This window comes from Zeugodacus cucurbitae, chromosome 6, assembly GCF_028554725.1.
Source record: "Zeugodacus cucurbitae isolate PBARC_wt_2022May chromosome 6, idZeuCucr1.2, whole genome shotgun sequence".
NCBI classification, from domain to species: Eukaryota; Metazoa; Arthropoda; class Insecta; order Diptera; family Tephritidae; genus Zeugodacus; species Zeugodacus cucurbitae.
This window is the reverse complement of record NC_071671.1, coordinates 30,195,836-30,218,652: the sequence shown is the minus strand read 5'-3', so window position 1 is coordinate 30,218,652 and position 22,817 is coordinate 30,195,836. Positions and strand designations below refer to the sequence as shown.

The following is a 22,817-nucleotide window of genomic DNA, read 5'->3' as shown; positions in this document are numbered from 1 at the left end:
TTATCGACAGCAGTGAGCACGAGATTGCCTTCCGTTTTGTAAATATCTATAAGCACTATATGTCCTGCATATGAGGGGATAGGTGTCTCTTTTAAGACGGGCTTATTAGGGTGTCTATCGTACTTATTTGTTTTACAAATACTACATTGTTTGACTATTTTATTTGTTTTGTTATTCATGCTGGGGAAAAAATATTTCTCTAATATATGAGATTTATTCTCTCTTCCATTACGATGAGCTCTTCTCTGTGTTTTTATGATAATTTCTTCCTGCCTTTGTTCTTCTAATACATCTTCTACCTTTCTTCGTGCAAACCTAATACGATATTTATTGAAGTGGATTGAAAAAACTTCTTTTAGTATTCCCATTATTGGTTCGGGAGTGCTGATCCTATTTATTACTGAAGGGTTTAAATATTTTTTCCATGAAGATATGATTGTCTCCTCGGAAAATTCTATTTCTGTTATAGTGTGACGGTGAATAGTTGGAAAAACAATTTGAAATTTATAGCTTGATTCTGTAGACCAATTGAAAAATATCTGATTTTTGAAAACGTTGATAGGTACATCCACGAATTGAATCAAGTTTTGACCTCATCTGTCATCGCCATGCGTCATAACCGACATTGAATTTATTTGTTGCTGTGCTGTAATTCTAGATAGTGCATCAGCCACAATGTTAGTTCGACCAGTTTTATGAAATATTTCGTGATTATACTCTTCTAGTTCTGCTTGCATCGTTTCATTGTACTATTTGTATTTTTGTTGCTTAAAGCAAAAGTTAGAGGCTGATGGTCTGTAAAGATTTTGACCTTATCATGCCCGTACAAAAAATTCCGTAGAGTGGATAATGCCCAGACAATGGCTAGCATTTCCTTCTCGTTTGCGGCGTACTGTTCCGCCGCCTTACTTAGAGTTCGAGAAATAAAAGAAATAGGTTTTCCACTTTGGGAAAGAACGGCACCAAGTGCAAAATTTGAGGCATCAGTTGTGAGCTCAAAATCGTTATTGTAATTTGGTAAAGATAAAATTACCTCATCCGAAACCAATGTATTTTTAATTTTCTGAAATGCTTCTTAGCTTGTTCATTGAATTCAATCGGTACTTTTGCGGATTTGTTTATTGAAATTAGTAAGATTCTTAATGGCTTTGCTAATTTCGCTTAATCGCGAATAAATCTACGATTCTAATATTCTTTAATATTTTTGGGTTCGGGAAAATTAGTAATTGCTTCTACATTTTTTGGGTTAGTTCTAATGCCCTCTTGTGATACTATGAATCCTAAAAATTCTACATCCTTTTGAAAAAAGTGACATTTGTCCAGTTGAATCATCATATTTGCTTCCTCTAAAGTTTCGAACACTTTTGGAAGATTCTGTAAGTGTTCTTCTTCAGATTTTCCTAATATTATGATATCATCTATATACACATAGCAAATCTTGCCTATATATTCATGGAGGATATCGTCAAGTGTACGCTGGAAAATGGCGGGCGCATTTTTCATCCCAAATGGTAGCCGAGTAAACTCGAACTTCCCATTATTCACCGAATATGCCGTTTTTTCTATGTCTGACGGCTTTAGTGGGATCTGATGGAACCCACTTTTGAGGTCTAGCGTGGTAAAAAACGAATTGTCGCCTAAATGCGATAACATACCCTCTATTTCGGGTATCGGATATTTATCCGCTATAGTTAAACTATTTAATTTTCTATAATCGATCACCAACCTAAAGGGGGTAGTATAAAGAATTTTAAAGTTTCTGTTTGATTAAAAAGCTGTAAAAATGTGTGGTGTTTTATTTCTATATCACCAGCAATAGTTTTCGCTAAAAATATATCTTTGTTTTCTAGTACTTTTTCTGCTAAATTGGGTTGAATATAATTCTGGCTGGAGCCAGTGTCAATTAAAAATTTGAATACTTCGCCGCTCTTCGTGCGGCATTCAAAGTAAGGCAACGAAGAGCTTTTTAACCTAAAAAATGAATATCTCAATATTCGTCCTTCATCCTGTATATTATCGTCCGCCATAGGCACCGGCGGTTTTAGGGGGCGCATAGGCGGTTGGTTAAAGTGTGTTTGTGCATTTAAATTCTGATTAGGTCTTTGATTAGGAAGATTTTGTGAAATAATTTTTGGTTATGGCTGTGGTAAGTAAGCAATTTCGGGGAAGAAATTTTGTTGGTTTACTTGCCTCCGAAAATTTCTTTAAGGTAAAGGTGGTGCGGTGTTTCGCTGCATCCCTCTACGATCCATATTGGTGTTGTGTGCGTACCGTGTGCGGAATCCCTGATTTTCCAATTTCAAGCACAGGTGTAATGCTTGGGGCAGATCCATTGGTTCCTTCATGCCTAATAAAGGGTGATTTTTTAAGAGCTTGATAACTTTTTAAAAAAAAAAAACGCATAAAATTTGCAAAATCTCATCGGTTCTTTATTTGAAACGTTAGATTGGTTCATGACATTTACTTTTTGAAGATAATTTCATTTAAATGTTGACCGCGGCTGCGTCTTAGGTGGTCCATTCGGAAAGTCCAATTTTGGGCAACTTTTTCGAGCATTTCGGCCGGAATAGCCCGAATGTATGTAGACCATAAATCGGACGTAAAGCGCGAAACACATTTCGAACCGAACACTGATTTTGGTAATAAAATTCAATGATTTGCAAGCGTTGCTCGTTAGTAAGTCTATTCATGATGAAATGTCAAAGCATACTGAGCATCTTTCTCTTTGACACCATGTCTGAAATCCCACGTGATCTGTCAAATACTAATGCATGAAAATCCTAACCTCAAAAAAATCACCCGTTAGTTTAGGCAAGTCTCCGTTGAGGCCGCGCACAAACGTATCTAGCGCCTTGTTTCTGTATGTGTGAGTAAGAAGATTACGAGCCTCGCTAGCCACCTCCATACAGCCTAACTTATTAAGTATTAAAGATAAACGGCCTGGTAAAATTCTTCAATTGACCTATTTCCCTGAACCAAAGAAGTCATTTGGTATTCTAGGGTGGATACATCACGCTTGTCGGCGTAGTGTAAAGTTAGACACTTACAAATAGCACCCCAGTCTAAGGGTGTATTGTAAGACTCAAGGGCAGCATCCGCGTTGCCAACGATTTTATTTCATATCACGTTAAGGATTCCGTAGAATTTAGTTGTGCCCTTACTCGCTTCGTAAATATTTAACCTTTAACTACTGAGGTGAAATATTTGGGCGTAGTTACTGAGGTGGGGGTAAATTTTACCCCTTTATAATCTATAAATAATTTTTGTCAACGAATATTTTTTTTTATTTTATTTGTTTTTAATTGTAATAATAAAACACATTTTTAAATGAATAAAATAATAAATTTAAAGAAATCGAACTTCTAGTTTAACAAACAAGGACTTGATTTCATAGCCACTTTTCTTAAAACTAAAAAACAAACTACGAGGTGTAAAATTTACCACCACCTTAGTAGTTAAAGGTTAATATTCGATTTACACTTAATTTCCACGAATTGAATTCGGCGGGATTCCCCGAGAATTCGCGTAAACATTTTACCACATCAGGTATCTTGTCTAAATCTGATAAGTTGTTTGCATCTATATTGATGGTTTGGTCGCAAGTGTCTGCTAAGCCCGCATTCGGGTTAAGGGTTGTCCTAACTATACTGGACCCCTGCCTGTTTACCACGTCTAAAGCTACCCTTCTTATTAGGTTTACGAGGTCATCTTCGTTTATTGAAACGTTAGCAGATCCTGAATTTCCTGCAGGATCATTCGCCCAGATTATTTTGTTGTGTTGGTAAAAAAAAAATTCACAATCTGGGTTTCACTTAATGTTCTTAATTAATAATAATCACTTAACTTACAATACAATAACGGCTTTCATTCTTTGCCTCTTGATATTGTTGGTTGTTAATGTTGATAGGTGCTGATGAGTTGGCTTGCGTCCAACGTGTCCTTTTTGCTCTGCTACTAAGGGGCCTGATCTCACACTAGCACAGTTGTTTTTATTATCACTCCACGTTCTCCGAAGAAGGATTCTTAACGCCTTTTGTTTTCCTTCACGACGTAGGAGCTTATTTTAGCTCGGGCGCCAGTTATGGGTTTACTTGTCGAAAGTAAAAATTAACTTCTTTTTCTGGTCTTACGACCTTTATTGTTCAACCGCTCGCTTAACTCTGAACTTAACAAATTTTATAATTCTTATGGTAACTTAATGCGCCTGCAGTTCTGCCGGCGTCGGTTCCCACGTTCCGCTGGATTTCCAGAGAATCACGCCACACTGCGCTAGACGTATCGTCAGCACTTTTGCGAGTAGAACGGATGCGCGTGTCTTTTGTTTGCTTTAAATGTTATTGTTGCTAACTTACATGTAATTTGGTCCAACTTAGATGATAGGATAGTTATTATTCAATTTATTCGTCTCCATAATTAATAATTAACATTTTGTTTTACATATAATTTACAGTTACATAAATACAGGGAAATATAATATAAAAAAATTTATTGCTGTTCTTTAGTCTCGCAAAAAGTCGAGAGCGGCCAAACCGATCTGGCTAATTTTAGTCTTGAAATATTCGTGGAAGGCCAGGAAAAGATTAGAAAGTGAGTAAATATGGAAAAATTGCGATTAAGATAATAAATATATAATTTTATTCGAGTTGACAAGAAAAATTAAAAAAGAGAACACAAACAAATAATATTTTGAACGTTGTCATTGTTGCTTTGTTAAAATATGTTTGTTATTGTTCAATTGTATAAGGTTGTGTCGATAGCCCAAAACAATTTATAACCAATAAGGAAAGGCTAAGTTCGAGTCCAACCGAACATTTTATACTCTCGCAATTTAAACAAACGGCACATTCAGCCTTGAAATTACTCCGAAGTTGCAAATCAACGAAACACCAGTCGGCAAAATCGCCAAAAATAGCGCTATAACGAAGATTTTCCAAATATTCAAGAAGTCGCTGGTGGTACTCCACAGGACTTTAAAAGATTTTGATTATCGATGCACGTTTTTAGTGGAGCCAGGATTATGTTAGCAGGTGACAGACTTTTCCAATTATTCCTGGATCAACTGTTACTGACGGGCTAATCGCATGCCTAAAATCATTTAATTTGTGGCGAAACATAAAGAATCGCCAATTAACAACTAACATATGAGTGTTTTTGCAACAAATTGCGATTGTAGAAGCAGTTGAAAATGGTAGGGTCGCAGTTGACACCTCAATGGATTAAAAACATTTCCAACAGATTTCTGTCACTTCATTGACTAGAAAGAGAAGTTTTCCTGACATGAAACCTCAATATGATAACCATAAATGACTGATTGAATGGCCTATATTGTTGGTTAAAAACATAGATATCCAGGAGAGTTGACACAGCTACAAACCAGGATGACGTAGTCAATTATCCCAAACTATTGCCTGTACTATCACCACTCACTTTGCAATTAAAAGTAGTGTGAGCTGTCATCATGCTGCGTAACATAAATCAACCTCGAGTAATCAATATCGTCGCCGAAGCCAAGATTGGACCAACTTAATTTAATGTATACCTTAGCCACAACAACGTGTGACCGGGTCTGCTAGTATATAAATATATATATTAAAATTAATAACAAAAAGAGCACACTTTCAATTTTTGCCTCTCCCTGTTTCACACAAAATTTCATACATACATATCCAGTCATATATAAACATTGCATATTCTTATTAATGTAAAATATACGTACATACATACGTGCACATACACATATCCATACGTACGTCTTGTGAAACAAGGGATTTTGGGATTTTGCGGTAGCCCTTTCATTTTATAAATAAAGGTGACAATTTTCGAATTTTTTCGTTTTTTCGAAAATTTTTCGTGCAACTTATCGGTCGTTTTTTTGCACTTTTTTCGATTTTTGTTCGAACATTTTTCGATTAAATTAATCAATTATGCTATTGCTCATTGGTGTATTTTCAATTTGGCTTTTTCGTAAATTGGGAATCGATATTTTTCGTTTTCGCCATTTAATTCCCAATAGTTGACCAAAGCCAACTATCGCAAACCTATCTTTAAATAACAAGTTGACGGACTTAAAATCGTTAAGACGTCAAAGAACGGTTGCGAAAAGTGGTAATTTGCGCATGAAAACGGGCCTTCTCGAAAAAACTATGTCGCTACATCCAATTGAATTAGAATGACGGCTCGACATTTTAAATTCACATATTGACAAATTAATGACATGCCAATCCAAAATTGAAGAGATTGATTAAGACGAGATGGCCCGAGGGGAGTTAGAGGACATTATCGTTGGAACGAAGTCCATAATAAAATCAACATTAGCTAAAAACTTAACGTCAAAAGATTCATTAGTCCAAAAATTTTGTGCTCTAGAAGAATTACCTTCAGCTTGGCATAATGCGCTATGTATTCTGGGAGGAGAACTTAAATTGCTGGCGTATTTGCCAGATACAATCCACCCTAAAATGGTCTTTTGTAATATTGGTTGATTAGGACCATTTTTAATTTGGCCAACAGCTAAAAGATCGAAATATGTTTCTGCACCCAATAGGATCTCAACTGTTTTAGATTTGTGGAGTTCTGGATCAGCCAATTCAATATTGTGCGGAATTTTCCAGCCATTAACATTAATGTTATGGTCTGGATGATTGGCATTGTCGAGAAGGCAGGTATTGTCCACATCTGGTCCTCACTTGCATAACTGCTGTCGCCAACATGACCCGGTCCGGCATGCTTGTTATATGCATGGCATGTGTGGGTGAAGGTTGCGAATGAGGTGCAGCGGGGAAGGGAAACGGATACTGGTGCAACAATGTGTGATGCGATCGATTGCATACACGACATCGATCCGCTGTGCACTTGGAGACAGTGTGCCCCTTACGCAAACAATTTACGCATAAACTTCTGCTGCACCGGAAGCGCCTTGAAAGTGGGGCCGGCAGTCAAATAGTGGTCCTTGGATTTGCACTGGTGACAAAGAGGCTGCCTCGTATTTGCTGCAACTAGCCCCGATTTGGTCCTGTCCATATGTTGTTGTTTCCCATGGCTCGCACTGCCTGTTGGTAAGGGCTTCGTCCTTGAATGTGAGGCTCCTTCGCTGATAGCTGCTGGTATCTTCTATTTAGGATGGCTTGTCATAGTCCAGTTGTTCGTTCCATTTGGATCGGGTGGCAGGATCGACCTTTTTATTACCAAATTGTTCAAGTGTGCAGAACAAACGCGTGTTACCTCGGTGAGAGTATCAAAAGGAAGGAAGCAACTTTATTAAATATGAACTTAGCTCCTATTAATAATGACATCTGTCAATACTAAGTAGTAAAAATACACAGGGCGTGTCGTATATTTTTTTATACAAATTTCTTCTCAACACCTTCCCTAAATTGTATATATATACATATATAATATTTAAGTTCATTACAAAATGGAATTTAGGAATAATAATTCGTTATACAATGGCAAATCGATTTGAAAACAGTAATACAATATATGAGTAAGTGTAAATAGTTTACAAATAATAATATGATAATAAATTATTTTAAGCCAAATTCATTTGAGAACTGTCTTGTTTTTGGCGCTGATAATGCTTTCGTGAAAATATCAGCTATCATTTTATCGGTGCCAATATGGTATATCTTGATTTTGCCATCTTCAATTTTTTCTTTGATGAAGTTTGATTTGATGTTTACATGCTTCGTTCTGCTTGAGTAAGAGTTATTTTCAGCTATGAGTATAGCGATCTTGTTATCACAGAAAAAGGTAATTGATTTCGAAGCATTGGGCACTAACTCCTTTTCAAATCGCTTAAGCCAGATTGATTCTTGTGTCCGTTGACTTTTGGTATCCCAAGAAATGGCAGCATATATCCAGTTGCTGAGCGGTGATCACTTACATCATTTGCCCAGTCAGCGTCGCAAAACCAACGATGTAATAAGAACTTCTCTTATAGAATAAGCCCTTGTCAATGGTTCCCTTGAGATAGCGCATGAAACGCTTTACTGCAGTCCAGTGGTCCTTCCTCCAGTGTTTGGATCTAATGTCACATATTCAGTTATGCAGATATTATAATTTGGTCGCAACATATTCCCCAATCGTTCGGAGCGACGGACTCTTTCATGGTTCAATTCTGTTTTTTTTTTCTTCTGGAATAAATTCGTCATCGCTATCAGTTGACATATTTTCAACAGTAGATTCGCTCTCTATTATCGATTCATGGTTATCATCTGTATTTGAGTTGTTATCTGAAGTTGCATCAGTGCCGTCTTTTATTGGCAATTCTTCCACACATTCCACCCCTGAATTGGCAACTGAAGATGGCTCTGGTAACCATAAATTAACTGACTTTGCATCTGTAGCTGGAGAATTTTGATTAATATGATAATATTTTTAGCTACAGGGTCATACAGTTGGTATGCCTTTGATTCAGTGCTGTAGCCTACGAGAATACATTCTCGAGATTTAGGTTTTAACTTACTACGCTTTTCTTTGGCTACGTGAACCATTGCCTTTAACCACAGACTTTGAGGTTTTTCACGTTTGGTTGTTTTCCAAACCACAACTCTTCCGGACTCCGATTGTTACCTCTACATGGTGTGCGATTCAGTAGATATGCTGCAGTTACAGCAGCTTCAGCCCAGAATCTGTCTTCCTAATTTGCACCTAGCAACATGCATCTGATTTTTTCAGTTATTGTCCGATTTTGCCTCTCTGCAACGCCATTCTGTTCGGAAAAAGCACCAGAAAAAGAAAGTATATTTAATGGACCCATTACGTCACTACGTATTAGTTCCAAAGGTTGTTGAGCACGCTGTCCTTTTTCACTGTGTGATACTCGGTTTTGCTTGTCTTTTATTCAAACCACACACTTGTTGTAAACTTTACACCTGCTAGACAGAGTTGCACATCGCCAGTGCATTTAACATCAATTTTGTTATTATCAGCGACAATTACTCTCTTGTTTATCGCGCGTTTTTTATTTGTCATACATTCGTTGCTTTTCACCATATGTTGAGAACAGCCGGAGTCGACATACCAGTCTTCGTTGTTGTTCATATTTGCATATAGCGATGAAGCAAACAGCACTTGACTTTTTTGTTTTGGCTTGTCTTCATTTGCTATTTTCTTACGACAGTTTTTGCTTATGTGCCCCAGTTGCTTGCACGTATGACAGCGAATTTTTGATAAAAATTTTGTCTTTGTATAAAGTGCATTTTCGGCACCTTGCTTTGTATCAAATTACATATCTTGCAAAACTAGATTTTTCACAGCGTCTACTGTGAGCGTTTACTTTGAGTTTTCTATAGCGAGCACAAGTGCTTGAAATTCATTTGGCAATCCAGCTAACATAAGTGATGCTATTAGTTCGTCATTGAGTTTCAAACCAGCGTTTCTCGTCTTAAATGCAGTCATAACCATTGAGTTTAAATACTCTAGCATATTCTCGCAGTCTGACAGCTTGAGTTGTACTAATTGCTTCAAAAGTTCCACCTTACACGTCAAGCCTTTATCTTCATAGACTTCCATGAGGGCTTCCCACGCGTCCTTAGCAGATGTTTTGTCACGAAATATATTTCAAAAAAAGTGGCAAAACGGTTTAATTAACTCACCAGAACTTTTTGCTCGAATTTATTTACTAATAGATTAAATAAATTTTTGCGTGGCAAAAGGCCCATAACCTGTTAAAGATGCAGAGCAAACGCGTGTTACCTCGGTGAGGGTATCAAAAGGAAGGAAGCAACTTTATATTTTATATTTTTATATGATATTTTTTTATATGAACTTAGCTCCTATTAATAATGATGAAGGCGCGGATGGCTTTGGGATGGTTGGCAGCTCAAAAAGTTTAGATATTGTAGTGAAAAATATCAAACATTTATTATCATAAACTTTTATGAGACTTGCCAACGCTTTGGGGTAATTTTCATCCGACATTTGGAACGCTTTAACTGTTCCCAAAGCCTCACCAGGTAAACAATTTACCAAATGGTTAAATTTTTCAATGTCTGGGATATTTGGATCATTATGAACCAAACTCTTAAACAAACTCATAAAATTTTTAAATTCCGAATATTTTCCCCTGAATTTCGGCAAATTCATTTTTGGGAGCCGTGAGCTGTGAGAAGCTACGAAAGATGTTTCGGCTTTTGATTTGCTATTTTAAAGATCTGCGAGCCACTAAACGAAACATGTTATCAGTTTCTGCTCGCCTTTTTGATCCTCTTGGATTACTAGCCCCTCTAGTTACCAAAGCAAAAATCTTATTGCAAGAGCTTTGGATCCAAAAACTAGATTGGGATGAGTCGATTCCATTGCGCCTTGACACTAGCTGGCAGAACTTCAAAGCCAACCTACTGCAGCTCTCATCAATCAGCATTCCTCGCTATGTAAACGTAGAGTCGAGTGCCATCTGCCAAATACATGGCTTCGCCGATGCCTCAATAAGGGCGTATTGATGCTGCATATATATACCATGCCAATTTGATAGTGGTATTAAATGTATGCTGCTTACTGCAAAGTCTAAAGTGGCTCCGCTGAAGACCAAGTCTCTTCCGCGTCTCGAGCTCTCGGCAGCACATCTTCTTTCGAAATTATGGTCAAGAATAGCGCCTATGTTGAGTCGACATTTCAAAAATATTACATTTTGGACAGACTCTGAAATCGTTTTCCATTGGATCAAAACGCATCCATCCTCATTACAAACCTTCGTCGCAAATAGAGTGTCCGAAATCCAAGAGTTGACTGACAAAGTACATTGGCGGCATGTGCCAACAAAACAAAATCCTGCGGATCAAGTGTCTCGGTGTTGTAACGTGGACGAATTGAATAATTCGATATGGTTTGGCGGTCCACAGTTACTACTAGAAGACCCTGCATTATGGCCAATCAGTACCCACTTCCAGCTCTCACCAGAAGACGAAGCATTAGAGAAGAAGAGAAATACATTCACACTAATTTCGACCACTGAGAAAAATTCAATATTGGATCTTATTGAAAAAGTCTCTTCTCATAAAAAATTGCTTCGTGTGGTCGCATATATATTACGATGGATCAGACGACCATCAAAATCCTCCATGGGTCAGGATCTGACTTCAGATGAATTAAACTTGAGTTTCTTAAAAATTGCACAGGTGGTTCAACATTCAGTCTTTTCGGATGTTATTAAAAAATTGCACAAAGGTACCACCCTACCCGCACACTTGCAAAAACTCAACCCGATTTTGCATGAGTACTCGGATATGTCGCTTTCGTTCAAATTAATCCGAGTAGAAAGTCGCCTATTAAATGCACCTCTCCATACGATGCCAAATTTCCGCTATTACTAAATAAAAATTCGCACTTCGTTATAACATATTTACGGTACCTGCACGTTCGAAATCACCACGCTGGGGCTAAAGTGATGGTTGCGCTTCTTCGAGAACGCATATGGCTAATTAATGGCCGAGAAGTCTGCAGTAAAACCGTAAGAAATTGTATACATTGTTTCCATTGCAAAACCAAATAATGGGAAATTTGCCGGTCGACAGACTTCGAACACTACGACCCATTCTTAAATGTGGCGTAGATTTTTGTTGTCCAATATATACAACATTAAAAATATTGCAGGTTCATTGGACGCCGAGGGATGGCGCAGAAAATCTTCAGTGACAAAGCCACCAAATTCGTCGGCGCCGACCGCAAGCTGCGCGAGCTGAAAGAAGCATTTCTGGCCCAGTCTCCAGAATTTAAGGGATTCGCCGCAGACGAAGGGTTCAACTTCATCTTTATACCACCGAGGGCGCCGCACTTCGGAGGATTATGGGAAGCCGCGGTGAAATCCGCCAAACACCACATCGTTCGCGTAATCGGCAACTCGCTACTCACCGCAGAGGAGCTAGCAAAACTGTTGGCCGAAGTGTAGGCCATGCTCAACTCTCGGCCTCTAATAACGTTGAGCCATGACCCCATGACCGAGGCGCTAACCCCAGCGCATCTACTGATAGGGTGCTCCCTGCGAGCACTAACCCCAGAACAGGTACCAGTGGACCCAATTCGTTGCTGCGAGAGATGTCAACTTGTTTGCTCTCTTAAGCAGCAGTTTTGGCGTCAATGGTCCAAAACATACCTGACGGGCCTTCAGGAGCGCAACAAGTGGCACCCCACACGGAATTTGCAGCCAAACGACCTCGTTCTCGTCCACGAGGACAACGTGCCACAGCAGCAGTGGATAATAGGACGCGTCGTCGCAACCGTCGAAGGGCAAAGGTGTGAGTTGCAGACGTGGTGACCAAGACGGGCATTAAGCGCCCCATCCACAAAATGGCCTTGCTTCCAATGGATGTTGAAGGAACCTGATCCTGTTAAGGTGGCCAGTGTTGCGTCAAGCGACATATACACATATAGTTTTAAAAAACCTAAAACTAACAAGTAAGGAAGGGCTAAGTTCGGGTGTAACCGAACATTTTATACTCTCGCAATTTATTTATTTAACTTTATTTATATTATATAATACACAATTTGACTCACATATTCGTCATATATATTGTATAAAGTCCATTGAAAGTTGGAAACCATAATATTAGGTTAGAAGCACCGAGGTCCTCGTGTTCGATATATGGGGCCTTAAAAACCTATGGTCCGATTTCGGCGATTTTTAGAATGGGGCTGCCACACTGCTCAGCTACAGAAAGAAACATTTCAACAGCTGAGATTTAAAAAAATATAAAAACAAAAAGTTAAAAATTTCTGAATATTACTTATTCAGAGAATGACAAAATATTTTTTTTTTATGCTAAATATTGAGTCAGATGGATCAAATGTGCTGGAATGCGAATCAAAATCCTGTCATATTCGGCGGAATGGTGCGTTTAATTCAAAATTTGTTCTAGAAGATTTTAGAAGTAATGGTCTAAACTGCCTAGATGAACGCAGTGGGACATTAAACTTAACATCAGACAAAAGGAATGAACTACAAACTAAACCATTCAGAAGTTTTACTAGGAATATTATACCTAGCATTTCTCTGCGACTAGTGAGTGTGGGAAGATTTATAAGTTTTAAACGACTAGTATACGGGGGAAGATTCAATCTTGAATCCCTATCTAAGTGGCCTAAAACAAAAAGTAAAAATTGTTTTTGAACAGACTCAAGCTTATCAGAATGGGATTGATAGCTAGGATTCCATACCACAGAACCATATTCCAATATAGGCCTTACCAATGTTGTAAAAATAATTTTAGTAATATACGGATCACTAAATTCTTTAGACCAACGTTTAACAAAGCTAAGAACACCTTTAGCTTTAAAGACAATTGAATTTACATGAGAATTAAAATTTAGTTTAGGGTCCATAGTAACTCCTAAATCAACAAAGCTAAAAACTTTCTCTAAACTGAAGTTATTTATTACATAGGGAGAAGAATCAACAGTTCTACGGGAAAAGCACATCGTTTTAATTTTTTAAGATTCAGTTGCATATCATTTTTGTGACACCAAGTAACTAAATTATTTATATCCGATTGCAATTCAGTCCTTTCATTATGAGAAGTATATGATTGAAAAAGTTTTACATCATCTGCATATAATAAAATTTGTGAAAATTTAATTACGGAAGGTATATCATTGATGAACAACAAGAACAGAATCGGGCCGAGATGAATACCCTATGGAACCCCTGAAGTGACACTAATTGAATCGGATAATGTATTATTAAATAAAACTTGTTGTTTTCTATTAGAAAGATATGAGGATACCCATTCAAGAAGTCTTGGTTGAAAACCAAGAAGATCCAGTTTTTGCAAAAGAATTGAGTGGTTTACTCTATCGAATGCGAAAAGTTATTTGATCAGTGACAATAGCTTCAAAAAGTTTGGGTATAGCTGACATTTTAGCTATCCCCCTAGAGTTCTCAACAGATGATCTATCTACACTTTTATGCAAAGGTATTATAAAAGAGCTTTCCACTTTGACGGAAAAATACCTTGTTTAAGAGATATGTTGAAAAGCTTAGTTAAGAGCAGATAGATATATTTTGCACAATTTTTAAGGAAGCTTGAGGGCATCATAGCCAATCAGGGCCATATTTAAACGAATTTTTTAACGTAACTAAATAATTTAAGACATCTGTTTCAGAAGTAATTGGTGTATTAATTATAGTACTCGGACATAACACTTGATGATATGGCACATTCATAGGGGAGTTTGAACAGTAATCTACTATCGAAACCAAACTTTCTGCAGTCGGTTCTCTTACGTACCTCACCACACACCATGAAAATAGTTGAAATCGGATAATAACCACGCCCACCTCCCATACAAAGGTTAGGTTGAAAATTACTAATAGTGGGTTAACTCACTAACGAAAAACGTCAGAAACACTAAATTTCACAGAAGCACTGAGATTTTTTTACAAAATGAAAAATGAGCGAGCAATTGCCCACTTATGGGTCAAAAACCATATCTCAGGAACTGCTCGATAGATTTCAATGAAATTCGGTATATTTCTTATATATATTTCTTGACACCCTGATAACACGGATAAAAATGGGCGAAATCGGTTCACAACCACGACTACTTTCCTTATAACTCAATTTTGAATTCCATTTGATTCCTTCACTTTAGCGGAATAAAACTTTACACAAATAGTGCACAGCATCTCTGGCTACACATGTGAAAAAATTGTCGAAAACGGACTCTAACTTATCTAATTATAGAGTTTTAAAAATACGGTGGGGTTTATTCCGCATATATGTATTGGTTAGCATTTATTGGATAAAGTGTACCGTGCTGGTGAAAATGAATGAACTCGGTTCAGGAATTACCTCAGCCCTCATATACTATTTATGCTGATTTTCGTTATTCTATTAAACTTTATGCAGAATTTATGGATAAATTTGTGTGTTATGTAAATAAAATTTCTTTAATAAATTGTGAGAGTATAAAATGTTCGGTTGCACCCGAACTTACCCGTTTCTTACTTTTTTATTATGCTCTGGTCCAAAAGTTTGATTTATGGAAGGAAACTAGTATGAAATTTTATTTCTATTGCCAATTCAAGAGTTCGAGTTATGGAGAACTTCGCATAGGGAAGTTTGAGTTATGGAAGGAAATCAATATGAAATTTGATTTCTAAACGCTATTGTCAATTCAAAAGTTCGAGTTATGGAAGTTCCACTATAACAATGACAGATAATTGAAAGTCAATAGTAACTTAAAATTGTGGATGTATTGGCATACTTTTCACAAAATTTGTTATTTCGGTTCATTAATTTTCCCATATTAAATCGGTCACTCTATTAATTTTTGGTAAAGTTTTAATAAATATGACAATTATCATGTTCAGGTGCGGGCGCGAACTCTCAGCTAAAATGCAATTTATTTAAACAAAAATCTCTTTTGTTTACCGCTTTTCTATAATATTCTGACCGTTTAAGGAATCTACAATTATTATTAGATCCGGGATGGTCAACGTAAATATGGATAAAGTTTTTATTTGCCATTTTACACATCTAATAGAATTTACAATTTTAATTTGTTTACATTTTTATCTGCCAAAATGGGGTTTATCACTATTGCCAACTACTTTTTTTTTGGAAAAAAACCAAACTATTGTGAATGAAAAAAAGCGATGAACTGGCAATGCCTCTAGTTCAATATACAACCCAGCAAGTCATGGGTACTGAAACTCCAACACATTCAAAGAAATTTTAATAACACCACTACATACACACATACGAAACAAAGGGTAAAATGTGCATAAACATTTAACTCAACTCTTCTCTCATACAGCACCCTGAATGATAGAAAGAAACAACCAAAGTTCTTGTGTTTGAACAAGATTTGTTTTGAGCTACATATATCATGGCTACTTGTGAAGTATTATTTTGCGTGTTTTATTTAATTCAGTGATCTGCAGCCTAATTAAAGTTTAACTTTTTGAAGCACGCATTTTTAAATAAGTAAAATGTAAAATACAAGTTTTCTAAAGCCAAAATGTAGAATTGAAGAGGGTGATACAGTAATACTTCATTGCACTGTCAATTCGAAGCACGCAATAGAAGCTACGCCAACAATGGTCAACAACAATGGCGAAACCATTGAATACGTAAATAATTGTTGAATATAATAATATTATCTTGCCTTAAATTCTAATTAATTTTCCACACATATATTTCAAACCTCATATGGCGCGTTAAAGATACACAAACTTATTGGTGTCACTTATTGTAGCAGCGTAGAACTTTCGAAGCGATGGAATATGTGCTGCAAGCAAATCCAGAACTATGGATGAACATCCTGCTACATGGAACACAAATCATTTACACACCAGATATTAAGTTTAACCTGTTGGTCAACACAAGCACGAGAATTGGAACGACATGGTTTAGGTGCCTTTGAAACCGTTTATTATCACGACGTGTGTCAACTGGGTTTTGCCAATGAGCTAGAGGACAAAGCAGTTTCAGTATTATCGGCACTTGGCCGTGCCATTATCAGCTAAAACACAGAAATTAAAGGGTAAATTTAAGGGAATGTTTGTGCTCATAGAAATTTAAAAACTTTTTGTATGTTTAATTAGGAGGACTTTTTTGATTCATTTTCACCTTGTATTGAGGAATCATAACGTTGTTGTATCGCTTTACCAGGACATAAATTCACCGAAATTAGTTCAATGGAAATACTACAGCAAGTGCATGGATGTTAAGACTTGAACGGTGCCGTGCTAGATTTAGAATTCCTGAAACATAAGGTAATTATTACCAACTTTATAAAAATTCAAATTTTACTTTATATTTTATAGAAACCCTCCTCCCAGATGAATCTAGTACTAGTGAAATTAATGAAAGAACAGATCTTAAAAAACTCCTAAAGAAACCAAAAGAGTCCTCACATAATGTGCGCAGCTTACACTTCCAGCCCGCACGGGGTATCTGACATTTGCCACTCTTCCTCCAGCCTTTGTCCGATAGCAAAAATTGTTCAACTATTCAATTCTTTATACATATGTATATAGTGTAGTATGATAATATATGTATAAAGTAAATATAATAATAAACACCTAAATGGCATGATATTTTCAATAAATATCTAATATAATTAATGATTTTGTTATTAAATTCATATTTGGGATTTTGGTAGAACTAACCGAAAATAGCGGGTATAGTTCCTGGGCTTTTGTGGGTTGCAGTACTGAAAGTGCACTTGGAGTTTTCGTTCGCAGTTTTGGGTCTTTCATCCGTAATAGTACCAAGAACAGTACTGAAAGTGCACATGTAGTTTTGGTTCGCAGTTTGGGGTCTTTCATCCGTGATTGTACCAAGATCATTCACAGAATTGTGCAAGAGGTATATATAAATTGCTAAATGATGAATGTAATGTGTAAGAAAGGGATAAACGATCACACGTACACAATAGTTACGTTTGTCAATTCGCCCTTAAGGATGGCATAGAAACTTTCATTGAAACTGCTAGTACCGCTCCCTGGCATTTCACCGAAGAATTCGCCGGTACCTGTCTTGCAGGGAAGCTTATGACAAGCCAACATAGTTATGTTGCCTAAATCTCCCATACAAAATTAGCTATAATAATAGCTTAACTTGCTGGACAAATAAAACACACCTATTTTTATATACAGTAAAAGCTCCGTATTCGCGCTTCCTTTATTCGCGTTTTCGCTATTTGCGGATTAAAAAAAATGAGACCCAATTTCTATATTCGCGACTAAACATTTTTTTATTCGCGGATCTAATAAGTACATACATAATGTAACGGATTTCCAAAATCTTTCGTTTACTCTAAAACTCTACCTTGAGTTCGATCACTGGATTGCCAAATAAAAGTCACTGTTTAATGGTTATATACTTAACTTTATTTCTAATTTAACAAACTTTATTACTCGTTGTACTTGTTTACAACTTCTTACTTCTAATTTCTTGCACTTTACTCGGCAACTCTCTAATTAGAACTGTGTGTTGCTGCCAGTCCGGCAGCCCTTATATACCCGATTGTTAGCAAGTTATCGTCACTCGAACATTCTGGCAACGACGAATATCGATGTCTGGATAAATCTGGCAAGTTATCGATTTCGTTGTTGATTCTAGTTTATTCTAGCATACATGTTCGTCACACTGCCCTCCACTTAAGTCTGATCGTCCCGATTAGACATACTTCCAGAACCAAATGCTGCAAGCCGTTCGTTTGTATACGAAACACTACATCATTTATCCGTTTAATAACCTGGTATGGTCCTTCCCAACTACATTGAAATTTTGGAGACAATCCTTTCTTCCGTTGTGGGTTATATAACAATACCCAATCTCCTTCCACAAATCCTTCTGAGTTCATTGCCTTTTCGTATTTTGCCTTCATTTTATCACTCATGATTTGCGTCCGCTGCCTCACCATAGCATGAATTTCTCTCATTTCGTCTTCTAGGACACTGTTGACTTCCCTAACATTCTTTCCACCATTTGCGTTTATTCCGAACTTTAAATCAATCGGTAACCGAAGATTATGACCAAAGATTACCATTGCTGGAGTCTGCCCCGTTGTTTCATGTACAGCAGACCGATAAGCCATCAGGAACAAAGCTATATGGGTGTCCCAATCCTTTTGATACTTGTCTACCACTTTCTTTAGATGTTCTTCTAAAGTTCGATTGAAACGTTCTACCATTCCATCGGATTGTGGTTTGTTTGTCGTTTTCCGTATACCCAATTTTAGGCACATTTCCTGGATGAGAGCTGATTCGAAATTCCTTCCTTGGTCAGAATGTAATTCTATTGGAACACCATACCTTGTTACACAATTATTGATGAATACATTCGCTACTGTTTCAGCTTCTTGATTAGGAATTGGATATACTTCTGGCCATTTGCTGAAGTAATCCATAACTATCAAAACATATTTGTTTCCTAATTTACTGGTGGGAAACGGACCGGCTACATCCATGGCAATTCTTTCAAATGGGGCGCCCGAATTGTACTCTTCATCTGGCCGTGACTCCTGGATTTCGGCTCTTTTGCTTTAATGCACTCAGCACAAATAGCAATCCATTCCGTGACTGATTGCCGACAACCAACCCAATAAAATCTTTGCTTTAGTTTTTCCAAGGTTTTTGTGAATCCCATGTGCCCTCCACTTGGACCGTTATGCATCTCCTTATGTACATCAAGAATTCTTACTTTTGGAACGATTATAAGTGTTCGGGAATTTTGTTCATCTTCGCTTTCCCATACTCGATGCAAGCAGCCAGATACCAACTTTAAACTGTTCCACTGTGCCCAATATGCCTTTGCAACTGGACTCTCTGCAGGTATTTCTTATCTCGTTGGACGCTTGTTCAACTCCACTCCATGCATTACCAGTTCCAAATCTGGATCTTCTTGCTGACATTTTCGTAATTCCTTTGGATCCCAGTCTTCTGTGGAAGTTATTGTCATTAATCGGACATCTATAATGTCTTCTTTAGCTTCAGCTCTCGAACAATGTCTACATTCTAAGTTACAAGGACGACGGGACATCGCGTCCGCATTCCCATGACTACTACCTTTTCGATGTTCTATAGAGAAGTCATAACTTTGGAGTCTCTCAATCCATCGTGCCATCTGTCCTTCTGGATTCTTGAATTGCAGAAGCCATTTTAATGCTGCGTGATCTATCCTTACTCGAAATCGCTGTCCATACAGGTACTTATGGAAATGTTTGATGCACTTCACCAATGCCAGTAATTCTCTTCGCGTTACGCAATCATTCTTCTCTGGCTTACTTATCGTCTGGCTATAATACGCGACCACTTTCTCATTCCCGTCAATCACTTGTGATAGAACGTCGCCTATTGCATAGCCACTAGCATCCGTGTCCAAAACGAACGTTGAGCCTGGAACTGGATATGTTAACATTGGCGCAGTACATAATCTCTCCTTCAGAGTTTGAAAGGCCAATTCCTGTTCTTCATTCCATTCAAAGGCTCTGTTCTTCTTCGTGAGTTCATGGAGGCTACTAGCTACGCTGGCGAAATTTGGAACGAATCGTCGGTAATACGTACACAGTCCAAGGAAACTCCGCAATTCATGCAAATTTTTAGGTCTGGGCCAATCCTTTACTGCCTCTATCTTTTCCTGAGCTGTACAAATGACCTTCGTTGTCACTTTGTGTCCTAAATAGCTAACTTCCTTCTTGAACAGAGAACACTTCTTTGGGCTCAGTTTTAAACCAGCGCTGGCTATACGTTGGAAAACCTCTTCCAAATTTTTGAGATGCTCATCAAAGCTTTTACCCAACACGATGATATCGTCTAGGTACACCAAACATATCTTCCAGTGTAATTCTTTTAACACTTGGTCCATAAGCCTCTCAAAGTGGCAGGAGCGTTACATAACCCAAAGGGCATTACAGTGAATTGCCATAGACCATCTCCAACGCTGAAAGCCGTCTTTTCTTTGTCTTCTTCGTTTACTTCTACTTGCCAATAGCCACTTTTCAAATCGAGTGTTGAAAACCAATTCGTTCCTGATAGTGAGTCTAGGGTGTCATCTATTCTAGGTAATGGATAATTATCTTTCTTCGTGACATCATTCAACTTTCTGTAGTCTACGCAAAACCTCATGTTACCATCTTTCTTCTTCACAAGTACTACAGGTGAACTCGATGGACTCGATGATGGTTCAATTATGCCGCTATCGCTCATTTCACGTATGGTCTGGCTTACAACTTCTCGTTTGGCTAATGGAACGCTGCGAGGAGCCTGGCGGATTGGTCTTGCATCTCCGGTGTTGATGGAATGTTTCACAATTTTGGTTCTACCTGGTTTGGATTCATCTTTGTCGAATATGGTGGAGTATCTGAGATGAAGTTGTTTGGCCTTCTTTTTATGGTCATTAATCTCGTTTGAAATATCGTTTTTACAACTGGAATTATCCTCAAAATCTGTTTCGCAATTTATTACGGCCTCAATCTCCTGACACTGCCCTAGTATAGCTCCTTTGGAGACTGTGACTGGTGACTTACACTCATTAAGGACACTTACTGGAACTGTTTTGTCTTGTCGTGTCATAGCCAGAGTTTTTCCTATAAGTAAGTTTGGTAAAGATTCTTTTGCACCTTCAACAACCCACAACGTGTCCGTCCCATAGTCTCCATCTATTTCTGCCCAAATAATTGCTTCTGATTTTGGTGGAATCTTCTGATTTTCTGTTATTAACACTTGTCTAACGTTGCATTTGTTATCATAACCAAACATAAGAGGCACTTCCATATTGGTATAAGTCATAATTTTGTTTTCCATGTCTAATTTGATTCCTTTACTGGCTAGAAAGTCTACTCCAATTATGACTTCGTCGACGATATCTGCCACTATAAAGTTAGGCAATTTTTCCTATTCCAATTTCTCACGTTACTTCCCCAAGAACTTGAGCATCATCTCCAGTTGCAGTACGTAACTTTGCACCAGCTAGTGGTTTTACTTCCTTGTTAACTAGATCCGATCGAATTATGGAATGTGTTGCTCCCGTATCCACAGTCAGAATGCGCTTTTTACCATCCACGCATCCACGAACGGTAACGTTGTTCGTATTTCTATTTATTTGAGAGACAGAGATTACAGGGAATTCACTTGAGGGAGCCAGCACGCGCCCCTTCCGACTGGCTCGCTTTAGTTTAACGATTGGGTGCTTTTCAGAGTTGGTTGGTCTTCTTCAGCTTTGCGTTTCCGTCCGGATAGGTAATTGGGTCGATGCATGCATTTCTTCCAAAAATTTCTTCGTCCAGGCAGGCTCTTCTATTTCTACACGATGAGCTTTAAATGTTCTGTTACTAAGTAAAGAGGCAGTTTCGTGCGTTAGAGCAAAGGACACTGTTTCTGCAAATGCCAATTTTGGGCATGCTAGTGCAGAATAGCGCGTATTCTCGTCTCGTATCCCATTAACGAAACTGTGGATTTTTATAGCCTCTTTATATTCTGCGGACTTATGCGCATAAGCCTTTCCACTTTCCACTTCCGTAGCAAATTCTTGCAGAGACTCACTAGCTTTTTGTTTGCGATTTTGCAGTTCGATTTGGAAAATTTGTCTCCGGTGCTCACTTCCATACCGTCTTTCTACAGCAGCCATCAACGCTTCGTAACTGCTTGACTCGCAATTGGGTATAGTTTGTAGAATTTCCGCAGCAGCCCCTTTTAAAGCCACGAACAATTGGGCAACTTTGTCTTCCGCATTCCATTTATTCGTATCTGCCGCCTTTTCAAATTGGAGTTTGAAAATCTGGAACGGAGTTGTGCCGTCAAATGATGGAGTGCTGACTTTGACAAGTCCTGTTGACACCATTGGTCGGTTTAGTTGCAGTTCACGAAGACGATCTTTCAGTTCTTCCGCATCAGCTTTAACTTTATCTTGATCTTCTGAAATCTTTGTTGACACTTCTGCTATTTGGGAAGTTACCTGTGATATACGGGAGTCCTGTTCTTTCAACTGTGCTGACACCTGAGCTGATATCTGTGATGACAGCTCTGTTATTTGTAAGGACACTTGTGTTGACAACTGTGACTGCTGTGCTTTCATCTCCATTAATTCTACTGACTGCGCCTGGAACTGTGACGACATCTGCGACGACAACTGCGACGACAATTGCGACGATATCTGCGAGGACATCTGGGATATTGCAGACAAAACCATGTTCATGTCCTGTATCCCTGAGGAACATGTAGTCTCTTCCTTTTCTTCTATCTTAGTTGTTGATTCCTCCAACACCTATTCGAAAACATATTCGTCAACGTTGATGTTTTCTTCTTCCATCGCTTCTCGCAACCGAGCTTGTAACTCAGCTTTCAACCCATTCGTTGCTAAGCCTCGTTGTTC

General features: G+C 37.9%; 1 long non-coding RNA gene across 1 annotated transcript; it reads left to right on the top strand.

The window, feature by feature from the left end:
* Positions 1–15,779: 15,779 nt before the first annotated feature.
* On the top strand, positions 15,780–17,040 carry LOC128922740 (uncharacterized). The gene is made up of 3 exons (XR_008471920.1): positions 15,780–16,482; positions 16,544–16,714; positions 16,766–17,040. It is a non-coding gene; the product is annotated as an uncharacterized LOC128922740 (long non-coding RNA).
* Positions 17,041–22,817: the final 5,777 nt, after the last annotated feature.